Source organism: Chelonia mydas, chromosome 25 (assembly GCF_015237465.2).
Source record: "Chelonia mydas isolate rCheMyd1 chromosome 25, rCheMyd1.pri.v2, whole genome shotgun sequence".
Classification (NCBI taxonomy): domain Eukaryota; kingdom Metazoa; phylum Chordata; order Testudines; family Cheloniidae; genus Chelonia; species Chelonia mydas.
This window is the reverse complement of record NC_057858.1, coordinates 9351104-9367082: the sequence shown is the minus strand read 5'-3', so window position 1 is coordinate 9367082 and position 15979 is coordinate 9351104.

The following is a 15979-nucleotide window of genomic DNA, read 5'->3' as shown; positions in this document are numbered from 1 at the left end:
AAAAGAACAGGAGGACTTGTGACACCTTAGAGACTAACCAATTTATTTGAGCATAAGCTTTCGTGGCCCTCGGTCATTGGTCATCGGATGCATAGAATGGAACATATAGTAAGAAGATATATATAATAGATAGTCCACTGAATGCATCTGATGAAGTGAGCTGTAGCTCACGAAAGCTTATGCTCAAATAAATTTGTTAGTCTCTAAAGTGCCACAAGTACTCCTTTTCTTTTTGCAAATACAGACTAACACTGCTGCCACTCTGAAACCTGTCATAATAGATACCATTAACTTGGGTTTGAATAGAGACTGGGAGTGGCTGGGTCATTACACAAACTGAATCTATTTCCCTAAATTAAGTATCCTCACACCTTCTTGTCAACTGTCTAAATGGACCATCTTGATTATCACTACAAAAGGTTTTTTCTCCTGCTGAAAATAGCTCATCTTAACTAATTAGCCTCTCACAGTTTGTATGGCAACTTCCAATTTATCTGTATGTATATATATATATCTTCTTACTATATGTTCCATTCTATGCATCCGATGAAGTGGGCTGTAGCCCCACGAAAACTTATGCTCTAATCAATTTGTTAGTCTCTAAGGTGCCACAAGTCCTCCTGCTATTTTTTTCAGTTATTAGACGTTGTTTCTGGGATTTAATCTATAAACCAACCTACATTCAAGGCCTGGTTCTTCTCCCTCTTCCTCCCGTGACTACCCACACCCGTGATGGTATTGTGAGTCTCATGATTATTATTCCCAACTCCTGGAGTCATGGGAATAGGTGAGACTTTCAGTTGTCATTTCAAAATAAAAATAAGTTTCTAGCCCGCCTGGTTGCAAAGACAAACCTGAAAACGTGTCTTGGGTGTGGCCTAAAGGTTCAAAAACAAGAAGGAAAGAAAGTGAATCCAAAATTGTTACTTTTTAAAAAATCTCATGATTTTTTCAGCCAGTCTCATGTTTTTGGAACACTTGGGGCTGGCAGTGTCCCCAGTGTGAACTGGAAGTCACTCCAGTGCAGTTGATGGAACTCCCCCATGTAAACACACAATCACAGCCACTGCATTCCACGAGAAGCAGACAGCAAGTGATTCTGATCTCATGCTGGCACAGACTCCAGTGAAGTTACCCTTGATTTACACTACTGTAAGTAGAATACTTAGCAGAGTTGGTCAACAATTTTCCATCAAAGTGCTTTTCTCAAATCAAGTTATGGCAAAGTCAGGAAGAGCTCCAAGATCAAGCGAATGTACACCAGTGTCCTATCCTCCAGACCATATTGCTTCTCGGGCAAAAAGCACCCCAAGAAGTACTTATCTTCCCTACCTTCTGGAGCAACCAGAACAATTTGGGCTCAAGATAGCAGGTGGTGGATAGAAGAGGCTCTGGATTGCTGGCCCCAGAACCAGTCTTTTTTCCATCCAGTCACCAATATCCTGTAAAAGGAGACTTCAGCCAACAGGCAAGTGAAATGGAACCAACCACCTTTTATGCTGCCCAGGGATGCCAGGGTTTGAAACTGCTACATGAACCTGGCTTCCATCCACGGTGCAGCTCTTCCAGATTCATATGGATATTTCATTCCCTCTATTTGCCCACCGATGATCCAGTGGTAACATGATTTAATAGTAAGCACTGGACTGGGGAACCAGTAGAGGTGGGGTGTATTCCCAGCAATACAACTGACTTGCTGTGCAACCAGGGGCAAGCCATTTATCCCCCTTATGTCTCAGTGTCTTTGCTCATAAAAAAGAATAACAATTTACACCTCCAGATTTGCCATAGCACATTTCCATAATGGACCTGCCATCAGCCACCCTTGGGCGTTGAACCTGTGACCTTTCCCACCATAAGTCCAAACGAAAGGCATCAGCCTATTCATTATGAGGAATTGTCAGGCTTTTATCCCAGCCACTAGAGGGCACCATGACCTCAGGCACTTACTGTGCTATGGTTCCATCCAAACCTGGCAATTTAGCCAACAGAGAGAGTTTCGTTTTTATTCCTCTGCAGTTTCCAAGCACCATCTCACACCTCGGCAGCTCTCTCTTTTATACACCGCCTCTGCTCTGCTGCAGTTCTCATCCCTCTCAACAATCCCACCCTTGGAGGCAAAGAAAATATGGCTCTTTATTTCCCTTCCTGGGGGACTTTTGCAATAAAAATTATACATTCAGCCATCAAAATTATCACCCTCAAGGTTTTGTATCCTACTTGCTGGCCGAGGAGTTCTGGAATGAGTTCCCTTTGGTCTTCAATCCACATGCCCTGTAGAGCAAGCAGAAGACCGAACCAGGGTTCTGAATGGGCCACATCTACCGGCTACGCAGGCCAGACTAACTCAGCCAGCAAAGTCAGCTATCCAACCTTTGTCTCCTCCCACCAGCCCTGCTAAACCTTTCTTTCCTGGGAGCCAGTGCTGTTTGATTTCAGCCCAGGCTGGGTTTAAGACCGGACACATTTTTGTGAATGGCTCTGCAAGCTGTGGTGTCAATTTGTCAGAGGAGAGAGAGTGAGACAGGGAAAGAAATGACACATTTCAGTGCTTCATTCACATGTCTTTCTTGGCTTTGATTAAGCCCGTCTCAGGCTCACCAAGTGCAGAGGTGGGAGTGGTGGAAGACACCGGAGACTGAATTCAAAGCTGACGCACGGGCACCATAAGCTACATGTCAGCGAGTGTCAATCGGCGCCGGTTATATGCTGAGGAGGTGGAAAAGCAGGGTTCTAGCAGAACAAGCATCTCGCAGAAGGGAATTAGATAAAACACAGCAGCAACTTCCCTATGCATCCATATTGGATTCACTTTGTTAACCTGTTCCAATTTCCTCCTAAATTGCAGGATTGTATTTCCATTCTTAGCTCTTTCTTTCTCATTTATTACTGTTACTAACCATGTTCATTACCGTAATGCCAAAGGGCCAACCAAAAATGGGGCCCCATCATGCTAGGTTCTATACAAACACATAGTAGCAGATGGTCACTATCCCAAAGCGCTTGCAATTAGTCTTACTTGTCCATCAAAGGACCCTTTAAAATCTTTACCCTTATCCAGTCTTTTGCATTGAGTGTGCCAAGCCTGCACATAGCAAACAGCTAAGGGAGTTTGTTGGGATTATTACTGCAGTATTTTCTTGAGGCCCCAGCCAAGATCATGTGCCAGATGCTATACGGACGCCAGGACTTGTACGGACTTGTACAGATACAGACAGACATCATCTTCCTTTCCAAATGCAAACAGATGGACATCGTACCAAAAGGACTGAAGGTAAAGAATCCATTACAATCTACATACCACACAGACTATGCTGACAGCTTGTGCCACACGCTCTCAAAGAAACTGCGGAACCACCTGATCAACATCCTCTACAGCAAACAGGGAAAGATTAAGAATGAGCTCTCAAAACTGGATCCTCTCATAAAAAACCAACCTTCAACACAAACTGCCTCATGGCTGGACTTTACTAAAACTAGACAAGCCATTTACAACGCACACGTTGCTTCTCTACAAAAGAAAAAGGACACTAAACTTTCTAAACTACTACAAGCCACAAGGGGCCACAGCAATGGTTCCCTCAACCCACCCAGCAATATTGTTAACCTATCCAACTATACTCTTAGCCCAGCAGAAGCAGCTGTCCTATCTCGGGGCCTCTCCTTCTGCCCCTCCACCCCCACGAACATGATACAGTTCTGTGGTGACCTAGAATCCTATTTTCGACGTCTCCGACTCAAGGAATATTTCCAACACACCTCTGAACAGCATACTAATCCACAGAGACCTCCCTACCAACACTACAAAAAGAAGGATTCTAGGTGGACTCCTCCTGAAGGTCGAGACAGCAGACTGGACTTCTACTTAGAGTGCTTCCGCCGACGTGCACGGGCTGAAATTGTGGAAAAACAGCATCACTTGCCCCATAACCTCAGCGGTGCAGAACACAATGCCAACCACAGCCTCAGAAACAACTCTGACATCATAATCAAAAAGGCTGACAAAGGAGGTGCTGTTGTCATCATGAAGAGGTCGGAATATGAACAAGAGGCTGCTGGGCAGCTCTCCAACACCACTTTCTACAAGCCATTACCCTCTGATCCCACTGAGAGTTACCAAAAGAAACTACAGCATTTGCTCAAGAAACTCCCTGAAAAAGCACAAGATCAAATCCGCACACACACACCCCTGGAACCCCGACCTGGGATATTCTATCTACTACCCAAGATCCATAAACCTGGAAATCCTGGGCGCCCCATCATCTCAGGCATTGGCACCCTGACAGCAGGATTGTCTGGCTATGTAGACTCCCTCCTCAGGCCCTACGCTACCAGCACTCCTAGCTACCTTCGAGACACCACTGACTTCCTGAGGAAACTACAATCCATCGGTGATCTTCCTGATAACACCATCCTGGCCACTATGGATGTAGAAGCCCTCTACACCAACGTTCCACACAAAGATGGACTACAAGCCATCAAGAACACTATCCCCGATAATGTCACGGCTAACCTGGTGGCTGAACTTTGTGACTTTGTCCTTACCCATAACTATTTTACATTTGGGAACAATGTATACCTTCAAATCAGCGGCACTGCTATGGGTACCCGCATGGCCCCACAGTATGCCAACATTTTTATGGCTGACTTAGAACAACGCTTCCTCAGCTCTCGTCCCCTAACGCCCCCACTCTACTTGCGCTATACTGATGACATTTTCATCATCTGGACCCATGGAAAAGAAGCCCTTGAGGAATTCCACCATGATTTCAACAATTTCCATCCCACCATCAACCTCAGCTTGGTCCAGTCCACACAAGAGATCCACTTCCTGGACACTACAGCGCTAATAAACGATGGTCACATAAACACCACCCTATACCGGAAACCTACTGACCGCTATTCCTACCTACATGCCTCCAGTTTTCACCCTGACCACACCACACGATCCATTCTCTACAGCCAAACTCTGCGATACAACTGCATTTGCTCCAACCCCTCAGACAGAGACAAACACCTACAAGATCTCTATCAAGCATTCTTACAACTACAATACCCACCTGCGGAAGGGAAGAAACAGATTGATAGAGCCAGAAGAGTTCCCAGAAGTCACCTACTACAGGACAGGCCTAACAAAGAAAATAACAGAACGCCACTAGCCGTCACCTTCAGCCCCAACTAAAACCCCTCCAACGCATTATTAAGGATCTACAACCTATCCTAAAGGATGATCCAACACTCTCACAAATCTTGGGAGACAGGCCAGTCCTTGCCTACAGACAGCCCCCCAGCCTGAAGCAAATACTCACCAGCAACCACATACCACACAACAGAACCACTAACCCAGGAACCTATCCTTGCAACAAAGCCCGTTGCCAACTGTGCCCACATATCTATTCAGGGGACACCATCACAGGGCCTAATAACATCAGCCACACTATCAGGCTCGTTCACCTGCACATCCACCAATGTGATATATGCCATCATGTGCCAGCAATGCCCCTCTGCCATGTACATTGGTCAAACTGGACAGTCTCTACGTAAAAGAATAAATGGACACAAATCAGATGTCAAGAATTATAACATTCATAAACCAGTCGGAGAACACTTCAATCTCTCTGGTCACGCGATTACAGACATGAAAGTTGCAATATTACAACAAAAAAACTTCAAATCCAGACTCCAGCGAGACACTGTTGAATTGGAATTCATTTGCAAATTGGATACAATTAACTTAGGCTTGAATAGAGACTGGGAGTGGCTAAGTCATTATGCAAGGTAACCTATTTCCCCTTGTTTTTTCCTACCCCCCCCCCCAGACGTTCTTGTTAAACCCTGGATTTGTGCTGGAAATGGCCCACCTTGATTATCATACACATTGTAAGGAGAGCGATCACTTTAGATAAGCTATTACCAACAGGAGAGTGGGTCTGTGTGGGGGGGGGGGGGGGAGGGGAGAAAACCTAGATTTGTGCTGGAAATGGCCCAACTTGATTATCATACACATTGTAAGGAGAGTGATCACTTTAGATAAGCTATTACCAGCAGGAGAGTGGGGTGGGGGTAGAGAAAACCTTTTGTAATGGTAAACACCCATTTTTTCATGCTTTGTGTGTATAAAAAGATCTTCTATACTTTCCACAGTATGCATCCGATGAAGTGAGCTGTAGCTCACGAAAGCTTATGCTCAAATAAATTGGTTAGTCTCTAAGATGCCACAAGTACTCCTTTTCTTTTTGCGAATACAGACTAACACGGCTGTTACTCTGAAACCTGTCATCAAAGAGAGAATTGCCACAGAATAGAATTCGGATTCATGAAAACACACGAGCTCTGGCTGCCCGTACCAATGAAGAGGGGACGTGGAGGGAGACAAGGGAAGTTTGCAGTAAGGTTCACCTTCCCTGAAGCAGCCAGTTGTCCCATGATCTGGGCTGAAGCTCATCAGTTTCCATTCACATGGGGCTTCACTGGAGTGGAGGAGGGCACTTTGATTGGTTTCCTATTTTTCTTTCAGTTTGAGGTTGGACCCCCCCCAAATTTAACCACTAAATGAAATTCCATTGTTTTTAATATTCTTTATTATTTGCATTACAGGCGGTCATGGACCAGAGCCCCAGTCTAAGTAATTCAACCAAATTCACCCAAATCAAATGAGTTTCACCTGGTTCTAAATGAAACTAGAAATCCCTTCCCACGATACTCAGAGAAGGCTTCAGTCAAACCTCAGCCCTGGTTCATCCTAAAGGTTTGTTATGGCAGGGGCCTCGGGCTTTGACAGACCTTGATCCCTCTTGTTCTCTGCCTGGGGCACACAACTGTTTAGTAGCCTGAGGCCATTAATACTTTGGTCTAATTCCAGTTGTTGGGTTCAGTGTGTGGGAGGCTGCCTGGCTGGTGTTGGTGGCCTGTGACATACAGAGGTCAGATGATCCGGAGATTCCTTCTGGCCTTAAACTCTATGACCTGAACTCTCGGAATAAGACTATTGCAATTCAAAAAAATCAGACTTTAACTCAGAGAAATATTAGGTCACAGCCCATGTGAGAAAAATCTAAGGGAACAAGGAGTTGAGGAGAGCTGGCAGTTTCTCAAAGAGACAATATTAAAGCCGCAACAACAAACTATCCCAGTGCGAAGGAAAGATCGGAAGAATAATAAGAGGCCAATATGGCTCCATCAGGAGCTCTGTATTGACCTGAAAATCAAAAAGGAATCCTGAAAAAAGTGGAAACGCAGACAAATTGCTAGGGAGGAGCACAAAAGAACAGCACAAGCTTGTAGGGACAAAATCAGAAAGGCTAAGGCACAAAATAAGTTACACCTAGCAAGGGACCTAAAAGGCAATAAGAAGATGTTCAATAAAAACATTAGAAGCAAGAAAAAGATAAGCAAAGTGTAGGCCCACTGCTTAGAGAGGAAAGTGAGCTAATAACTGATGACACCAGGAAGGTGGAGGTGTTTAATACCTATTTTGCTTCAGTCTTCTCTAAAAAGGTTAATTGTGATGAGACACTTAACACAATTAGTATTAATAACAAGGGGGCAGGAACACAAGTTATAATAGGATAAGAATGGGTTAAAGAATATTTAGATACTTAGGATACTTAAGAAACTAGCTGAAGCAATTTCGGAACTGTTAGCAATTATCTTTGAGTATCTTTCTTTAAAAAGAGAAACCAACAGGACCTGGGGAATTACAAACCAGTCAACCTAATTTTATATATGGAAACGTACTGGAATAAATTATTAAACAACCAATTTGTAAGCACCTACAGGACAATAGAGTTATCAGGAATAACCAGCGTGGATTTATCGAGAATGAATCGTGCTAAACCAATCTGATTTCCCTTTCTGACAGTGTTACTAGCCCAGCGGATGGGGGACCTGCAGATGTGATATATCCTGATTTTAGTAAGGCTTGGACACAAGTCCCACGTGATATTCTCATAAGCAAACTAGGGAAATATGATCTAGATGAAATTACTATAAGGTGGGTGCAGAACTGGTTGAAAGTCCATACTCAAAGAGTAGTTATCAATGGTTCACTGTCATACTGGGGGCATGTATCTCAGAGGTCAGTTCTCGGTCTGTTACTATTCAATATTTTCATTAATGACTTGGATAATGTAGTGGAGAGGATGCCTATAACATTGACATATGACACCAAGCTGGGGAGGATTGCAAGCAATTTGGAGGACAGGATTAGAATTCAAAACGACCTTGACAAATTGGAGAAATGGCCTGAAACCAATGAGATGACATTCAGTAGAGACAAGCGCAAAGTACTACACTTAGGAAGAAAAAATCAAATGCACAACTACAAAATGAGGAATATCTGGTCTAAACGTGGGTAGTGCTGCTGAAAAGGATCCGGGGGTGAGAGTGGATCACAAATTGAATATGAGTCCACTTTAGGAAAGTTTAGGAAAACCTGACCTGTGCAGAATGGTTAAAAAGCTGGGTATGTTTAATCTTGAAGAAAGAAGACTGAGGGGAGACCTGGTAACAGTCTTCAGATGTGTTAAGGACTGTCATAAAGAGGACTGTGACCAGTTGTCTCCATGTCCAGTGAAGGTAAAACCAGAAGTAATGGGCTTAATCTGCAGCAAGGGAAATTTAGGTTACCTATTAGGAAAAAACTTTCTAACTCTCAGGGTGGTTAAGCTCTGGAACAGGCTCCCAAGGGAGGTTGTAGAATCCCCGTCATAATAGGTTTTTAAGAACAGGTTGGACAAACACCTGTCAGGGACAGTCTAGGGTTACTTGGTCCTGCCTCAGTGCAGGGGGCTGGACTAGGTGACCTTTCAAGGTCCTTCCAACCCTGCGTTTCTGTGATTCTATGACTCTATGGCTTTGGGTTCTATAATGCAAAGATCCTGATGGGGATAAGCCTGGAATGGAGACCAGAGCCAAACCTCTACAGATCTTGGGGGAGATCCATTCCTAATCCCGATCCAGGTCTGAGCTTCGTGGCTGGGAAGATAGATTCTGATCAGAACACTGGAGCCAAATCTCCTTGAGCTTTGGGGTAGTTTGGATCCACAGGCAAACGTCATGCCTCCAGTCCTTCTCTTGGGCTGGGAGCAGATTGAGAGCGGAGCCATGACCCCACTACCCCCCTCCACTCTGTTCTGCAGTTCCCAGCTTGGAGGATATGCTGCACCTTCCCCGCATGTGGTGGGGTTACTACGGGCACCAGGTCACCTGGAGTCACATGAAGAATTCTGGCTGAATAAGCTGCAGTGCAACCCCATCTTGCCCCTCCTAGCATGCCTCCTGGCACAAGCTGCAGCCTTCCCTCTGCACAGCTCCAGACCAAGGGCCAGATGCCTTGTGTAAATACGGACTAGTGTAAATATGGTAAATACGGACCAGTGTAAATACGGACTAACTCCACCACAGCTGGGGAAGTTGCTCCATTTTTATAGCCATGTGAGCAAGGGCAAAATGTGTCCCCATGTCTTCAGCACAGAAATAATTCATGCCCAAAGTCCCTTCTCCCATGATCCATCATCAGGCTTGGGGACGGCTGGTGCCCCTCCCCAGTATACATATTGCTCGGTGGCTACTTTGCTGACAAACCCAGTCTCACCCGCCCCCATCCCGGCAAACTCCCAGGGCAGGCCGGTGGAGATGGGCGTTGATCCCAGTGTACGGCCAACTCATGGGAGTTTTTGAGAGGGTGGGGGCGTTGATGGCTTCAGTCTTCCCACAGAGAGTAGAGCTTTGCAAGCTGTTTCTGCTGCTAGAACAGACATGGATGGAGGGAGGTGGGGAGCAGAGGAGGCGGGCGATGCAGTGCTTGTGAGGCTGGTGCAGCCTTTGGTTGTTAGAACAAGAGAGAAAGAGAGAGAGTGAAATAGACCAAAAGGAAGAAAATGTCCCCCCGTTCCCCTTAGATTTGCTTTTTTCTTTTTCTTTCTTTCTTTTTTTTTTTTTTAAGCTCTTGGCTCAAATTTATCCAAAAGGGAAGAAAAAAAATAAATGAAGCAGAAAGCTGTTAGGATTCCCTCTGCCTCTTTTCAGCCTCGTTCGTTTCTAGCCGCCGCCTGAATGAAGCGGAGCTAATGTCCCAGTGCATTCCAGATTAAGCACAAATGCTTGGTGCAGATAAATTGAAAAACCTCAGCCCTGGAATACGGACTTGTGTACTGGTGCTGTCAGGTTATAAAGAGAGAGAGAGAGAGAGAGAGAGAGAGAGAGGCTGCCTATAGAAGAGCAGATAAAAAAGAGAGAGAGCAGTTTGTCGGATGCTTTTATGTCTTGCCGTAGGCATGAGATGGCTTTCTAATGGGAAAACATGAAACTGTGCAACACAAACACACACACACACACACAGAGTACAGCGTATATACATATGTACATACATATACAGAGAGTACAAGCTATGTACATACCATATATAAATATATACACACAGTATACTCTATAAATACTATATAGAAACACAGAGCAGGCAAAATACATTCACACAGAGTACAATACACATACAAACTACACTCTCTCTCTATATAACACACACAGAGAGGACAGTCTATGTACATGCTCACCACAGAGGTCTCCAAAGTGTGGGGTGTACTCCCCTAGGAGGGCATGGAGGAACGTTTGGAGTGGGGTGCAGCTTTCTGGAACGTTGCAGTGTGACACCTCTTCATTTCTTACACTCCAGAAGCCGAATGCACAAGAACCAAAAACAGAGAGAGAGAAAGCAGACTGCTCCCTAAGGCCACAAGGCACAAGTCCCCCCATCTTGCTCTAGCTGGCCTTTTGCAGACTGAACACTGAGGAAACAGATTGCATGCTACCCTCTGAATCCCCTACCCTGCAAGCAGGACCAGGAAACTCCTTGAAATTTAAAGTGACAGCTGGTCATTTAAACAATTTTTAGGACACCACAGGTAGTGGCAAGAATGTGTGGCGCACGGGTTCCCTCCCTGCCTTTCCCATCTTGCTAGATTCCAGACAGGTGGCTGTCAGAGTATCTGGGGACAGAAGATGAGTCACTGGGTGCAGAGGAAGAGACCAGGAGCCAGTGCTGGGTGGAGGTGTTGGAGCAATGAGCGATTAGCTGGAGTAAGTGTCTGAAGAGAGCACGGAGGGCTGTATTGAACTGGAACCAGAGAGGAACAGGGGAAGTGGTAGAGCTGCGTGCAGAGGTGGGCACGTTCCACTCCCCGCAGGGGCCCCCCTTGCTAGTGACAGCGAGGGCCGCATTCCTACTTTAACTGCCATTTAATTAACTCTCTGTTTCAATTAACTCCTCCATTTGCCTCATCTCCCTTTGATTGAACTAAACTGGTCCCACAGTCCCCTTTAAAAACCGCTTCTGGGCTGTGCGGTGGGGGTAATAGAAATGACCCATTTCTAGGCTGGCTCGGCCCCCACTGGGCTCAGACCCAATGAGTGGCCTATCGGATCCCAGGCAGGCGTTCTGAAGAAAGGGGCATGTGTGGGGCTTGGGGGAGGGGTCCCGGTGGGGGCCAGTTTCCCACTTGAAGGGTTGCAAGTTAGCACATCACGGTGGGGAAAGGTCAGAGGACTGGGGTGCAAATGAAATCATTTCCCATCCTCGGTGCTAACTTCCCCCATATAGAAATAACACCAATCTAGCCCAGGATCTTTAAGTGAAACTGACTTTGATTATCTGTTCGATCTATTCAGTGAACATTTCAATTCATGCTGGAGAAGTATCATTCTGTTCAGTACAGAGAGACAGACAGACAGAGAGACAGACTGTAAAAAAAACCCACCCTCCCCCATTACACACAGCCATGAGACAAGACGCTTCTACCATGCAGCTTCTCCCGGTGCATGAGTGAGGCAGACGGGCTTGGAGAACTGATGCCTCGCAAGGACTAGGTGTCCAACCCACTGCTGCATTTTTAACAAAGAGAGTGTGAATCTTGCCTGGGGGGGTTCCCCTCCCTAAATACTTTGGGCTGGATTCATCCCCACGTTGCCAGAGAGACTGAGCGTGGGTGGCTTGTGCCTCTCCTAGTCAGGAGTTGTGGTCCCCTGATACTGCTAAGGGCAGCCCGCAGCGTCTGCTTCAGTGGTTCCTGGGGAATCTTGCAAGGGGGCAGAATCGCTACCCTGGCCACACCCCCTCCCATCTGTGCTCCACCCCCTCCTCTAATCCATCCCTAGAATGCCTCCTGTGCCCAGAGCTGGCTCTATGCCTGGGCATATTCCCCAGAGGGGGGCCCTTCCACCTTCCACTTTGTGCCAGTCTTAGGACACCAGCCGCATGGCAGAGATGGGCTAATCATACACATTTACTGAAGCCAGCTTGCATCTTTCCCAGCTCTTCCGAACTGCAAGTGGGAGCCGTCTGTGGCAGTAAGGAGCCGCGGAGACCCCCCAGTTAGCCAAATGCTGCAGCAAGAACACGCGGGACCAGTTCAATGCCCATTGCGATCAGTGGGAGTTTTTCCATTGTCTTCAGTGGGAATTGGATCAGGCCCCAAATAAACAGTGATGATGCATGGCTCGGGCTCCTGGCTGTGGAATACTGTAACATTTTGGTTGCTAAGAGAAATCTAGTCCTGGATTCCCCCTTCCCCACACACCCGGGCATCAGGTGCAGCTTGGCCTGCAGGGCACAAAGTCACCTGGATCCAGCTGAGCTATCATCCTCACCGCCCAAAGAATGGGAAAAGTGAGGGCTTAGGTGGGAGGGAGGGTGGAGGGCGCTGTTCGGAGAAGAATCCATTTGTAATTACTGAAATAAACAAGAGTCAGGAAGAAATGCAAATGGCTTGTGTTGTGAATTACATGACAGAAGAAATGACAGCTTTTTATTAGTGTGATAACAGCAAGGAGTTTTAAAATAGAATAATCGGTGCAACAAAAGCCATTTTCATTCTGAATTTTCATTTTAAATGGCTGATCTCGTTTTAATCAAGCGAGTCATCACAAAATGCTTTTAATTACCAAAAGTCAAGAGCTATATTGTAATTTTAATGTCTACTTTCAGACTGGTGATTAGATTTATACAAAACAGGGTTGTTGGGTTTTTTTGTTTTGTTTTGTTTTGCAGACACACTCAAAGTCTGTGTTTGCCATTAAGAAGAACAGTTGTTTAGGATGAAGTGCTTTCACCTCACCAGCAAATGCAGAATGAGCTTTAAAGCAAAGATTTTTTTTTAAATCTGGGTTTGTTTATTTTTTCTGTCTCCTGTGTTTTTTGGAGCAGCCTTGCTGCTAACTTAAAGTTTGACTTTTTGTTCTTTTAAAGGCATTCTGGAAAGCTGCAATGAACAGAGGGGTTGGAATATTTCCCAGAGGAAAGGAGAGACGGATTTTATTTCACCAGCTACCGTAATGCCAATGAAAAGGCTAATCTCAGGCTGTATTCCAAGGGTAAGCAGCTCTTTAGAAGGAAGTGGCTACGGCTGTAGCTGTTTTGGGGGTTAGAACAAGGACTGGGGAATCAAGGGGCTCTGCCATGAACTCAGTGGACTGTATTGTCCCGCTATCTCGCATGGTCAGTTACACCGGCGCACATCATTACCATTCAGACGTCACAGTGCTTTACTTACACTCTGCACAGGTGTCAGTGACCACACAAGGTGCAGATTAATGGAGAATCTGGCCCACCATGCTCTTGGGGTATCTGCTCGACGGCTCTCTGCCACAAATTGCCCCGTCTACAAATGGGAGAGAATAATAATTTCCTACATCAAGGGGTGCAGCGAGGCCAAATCCATGAGCAGATAAGACACGCCCAGATGAAAAGCACTATAGAGGGATTGTGTGTTCCACTTATTTGACAATTCAGAGGTGGGCATGTTGACTGGAAGGGGTCTTTCCTGCTTTGGGGGCTAAAGGGAGGGACACACTCTGTTTGCTGCCCTTCCTCCAAAGCATCCAGGGCCACCAATGTTGTTTGCACCTAGCGGGTCCTTCAAGGCCTCCGCGTAATGAAAAGGGCTGTGTATCTAGTGTAAACCGTATGGGTGCTCCTCCACCAGAAACAGGAAGGAGGGAGATGGCGGCAATTGGTGCTTGCAGACATCAGCTACCAGAGAGATGGGCCAGAGATTACATCAAGGAGGATGAATCTCCTGTGCTGCTTAGTCACCCCGAACTGGCCAGGAGCAAGTCCAAGCAGCAAGGGGTGACTCTAGACATGCGTCCAAGAGAAACTGCAGCCCCAGCCGTTGGCTTTTCCTATCCAGTTCAGATGACCATGCGTCTGAATCAGGGGAAGGGCCTGTCATTTCGGGATGGCAAAGGAGGTCTGATCACCATACCTGCTCTTCAGGGCCAGGTCTTGGCAAGACACAAACACTCTTAACTTGCAAGCGTTCAGCTGCGCATAGACATCCCTTCAACAATGGCACGATGGCTTTCACTGAGCTCACTCCCAATAACGCTCTGCCTTATTCCAAGCCAGACCCAACCCAAGCAGAAGTGCAGAGTGTCTTTCAGAGGAAAAATATTGGCTCACAACCGGGAGGGTCCTTTGCTGCCTGGTATGAGCTCACAGCTCTTTATTGTGAAATTCTCTTCCACTGTTCCAAAAGGAAGAATGATCTTGAGGTTAGAGCAGTGGGGCATAAGTCAAGAGACCTGGGGGCTAATCCTCTGTCTGCCAGGGGCTCCATGTGTCACCCCGCTCAAGCGACTTCATAGAAATGTCGGCTTGGCAGGCAGTCATCAAGTCCGGCCCGCTGCACTGAGACACGAACAGGTAAACCTAGACTAGTCCTGACAAGGGGTTGTTCTTAAAAGCCTCCAATGATGTGGATTCCACAACCTCCCTTGGAAGCCTGTTCCAGAGTTTACCTGTCCGCACAATCTCCCTTGCTGCAGATTAAACCCATTGCTTCTGGTCCTACCTTCACTGGACATGGAGAACAGTTGATCACCGTCCTCTTTATACTAGTCCTTAACATATGCGCAGACTGTTCTCAGGTCCCCCCCGCGAGCCTTCTTTTCTCAAGACTAAACATACCCAGGTTTTGACCCTTTCCTCATCAGTCAGGTTTTCTGAACCTTTGATCATTTGGACTGTCTCTGATTTGGCCACATCTTTCCTGATGCGTGGTCCCCAGAACTGGACACAGTGCTCCAGCTGAGGCCTCACTGTGCTGAGTAGAGTGGGACAATGACCTCCCTTGTCTTACATATTAGACACTTGTTAATACACCCCAAAATGATATTAGCCATTTTTGCAACTGCATCACTTTGTTGACTCAAATTCAATTTGTGGGACACTATAAGACCCAGCAGTATTATCATCTAGCCAATAATTCCCCATTTTGTAGTCGTGCATTTAATTTGTCCTTCTTAAGTGAAGTACTTTGCACTTTTCTTTACTGAATTTCATCGAATCAAATTCAGACCAATGCTCCAATTTGTCAAGGTCTTTTTGAATTCTGATCCTGCCCTCCAAAGTGCTTGCAACCTCTCCCAGCTTGGTGTCATCAGCAAATGTTATAAGTGCTTGCAACCCCCCTTCTCCACCCCATTTTATCCAAGTCATTAATGAAACTATTGAATAGGACCAGACCCAGGACTGACCTCTATGGGACCCCACTAGATACACCCTGCCAATTTCAAAGCAAACCATTCATAACTATTCTTGGAATATGGCTCTTTCAAGCAGTTGAGCACCCACTTTGCAGTAATTTCATCTAGACTGCATTTCCCTAGTATTTTTATGAGAATGTCATATGGGGCTGTGTCAAAAGCCTTACTAAAATCAATATATATCATGTCTACTGCTTCCTCACCATCTACTAGGCCAGTAACCCTGTCAACAAAGGTAATTATGTTTGGTGTGGCATGATTTTTTCTTGACAAGTCCATGCTGGCTATTCCTTAAAACCCTATTGTCCTATAGGTGCTTACAAACGGATTGTTTAATGATTTGTTCCAGTATCTTTTCAGGCCGACTGATCTATAATTCCCTGGGTCCTCTTAATTCCCTTCTTAAAGACAGGTGTTAGGTTTGCCCTTCTCTGGTCCT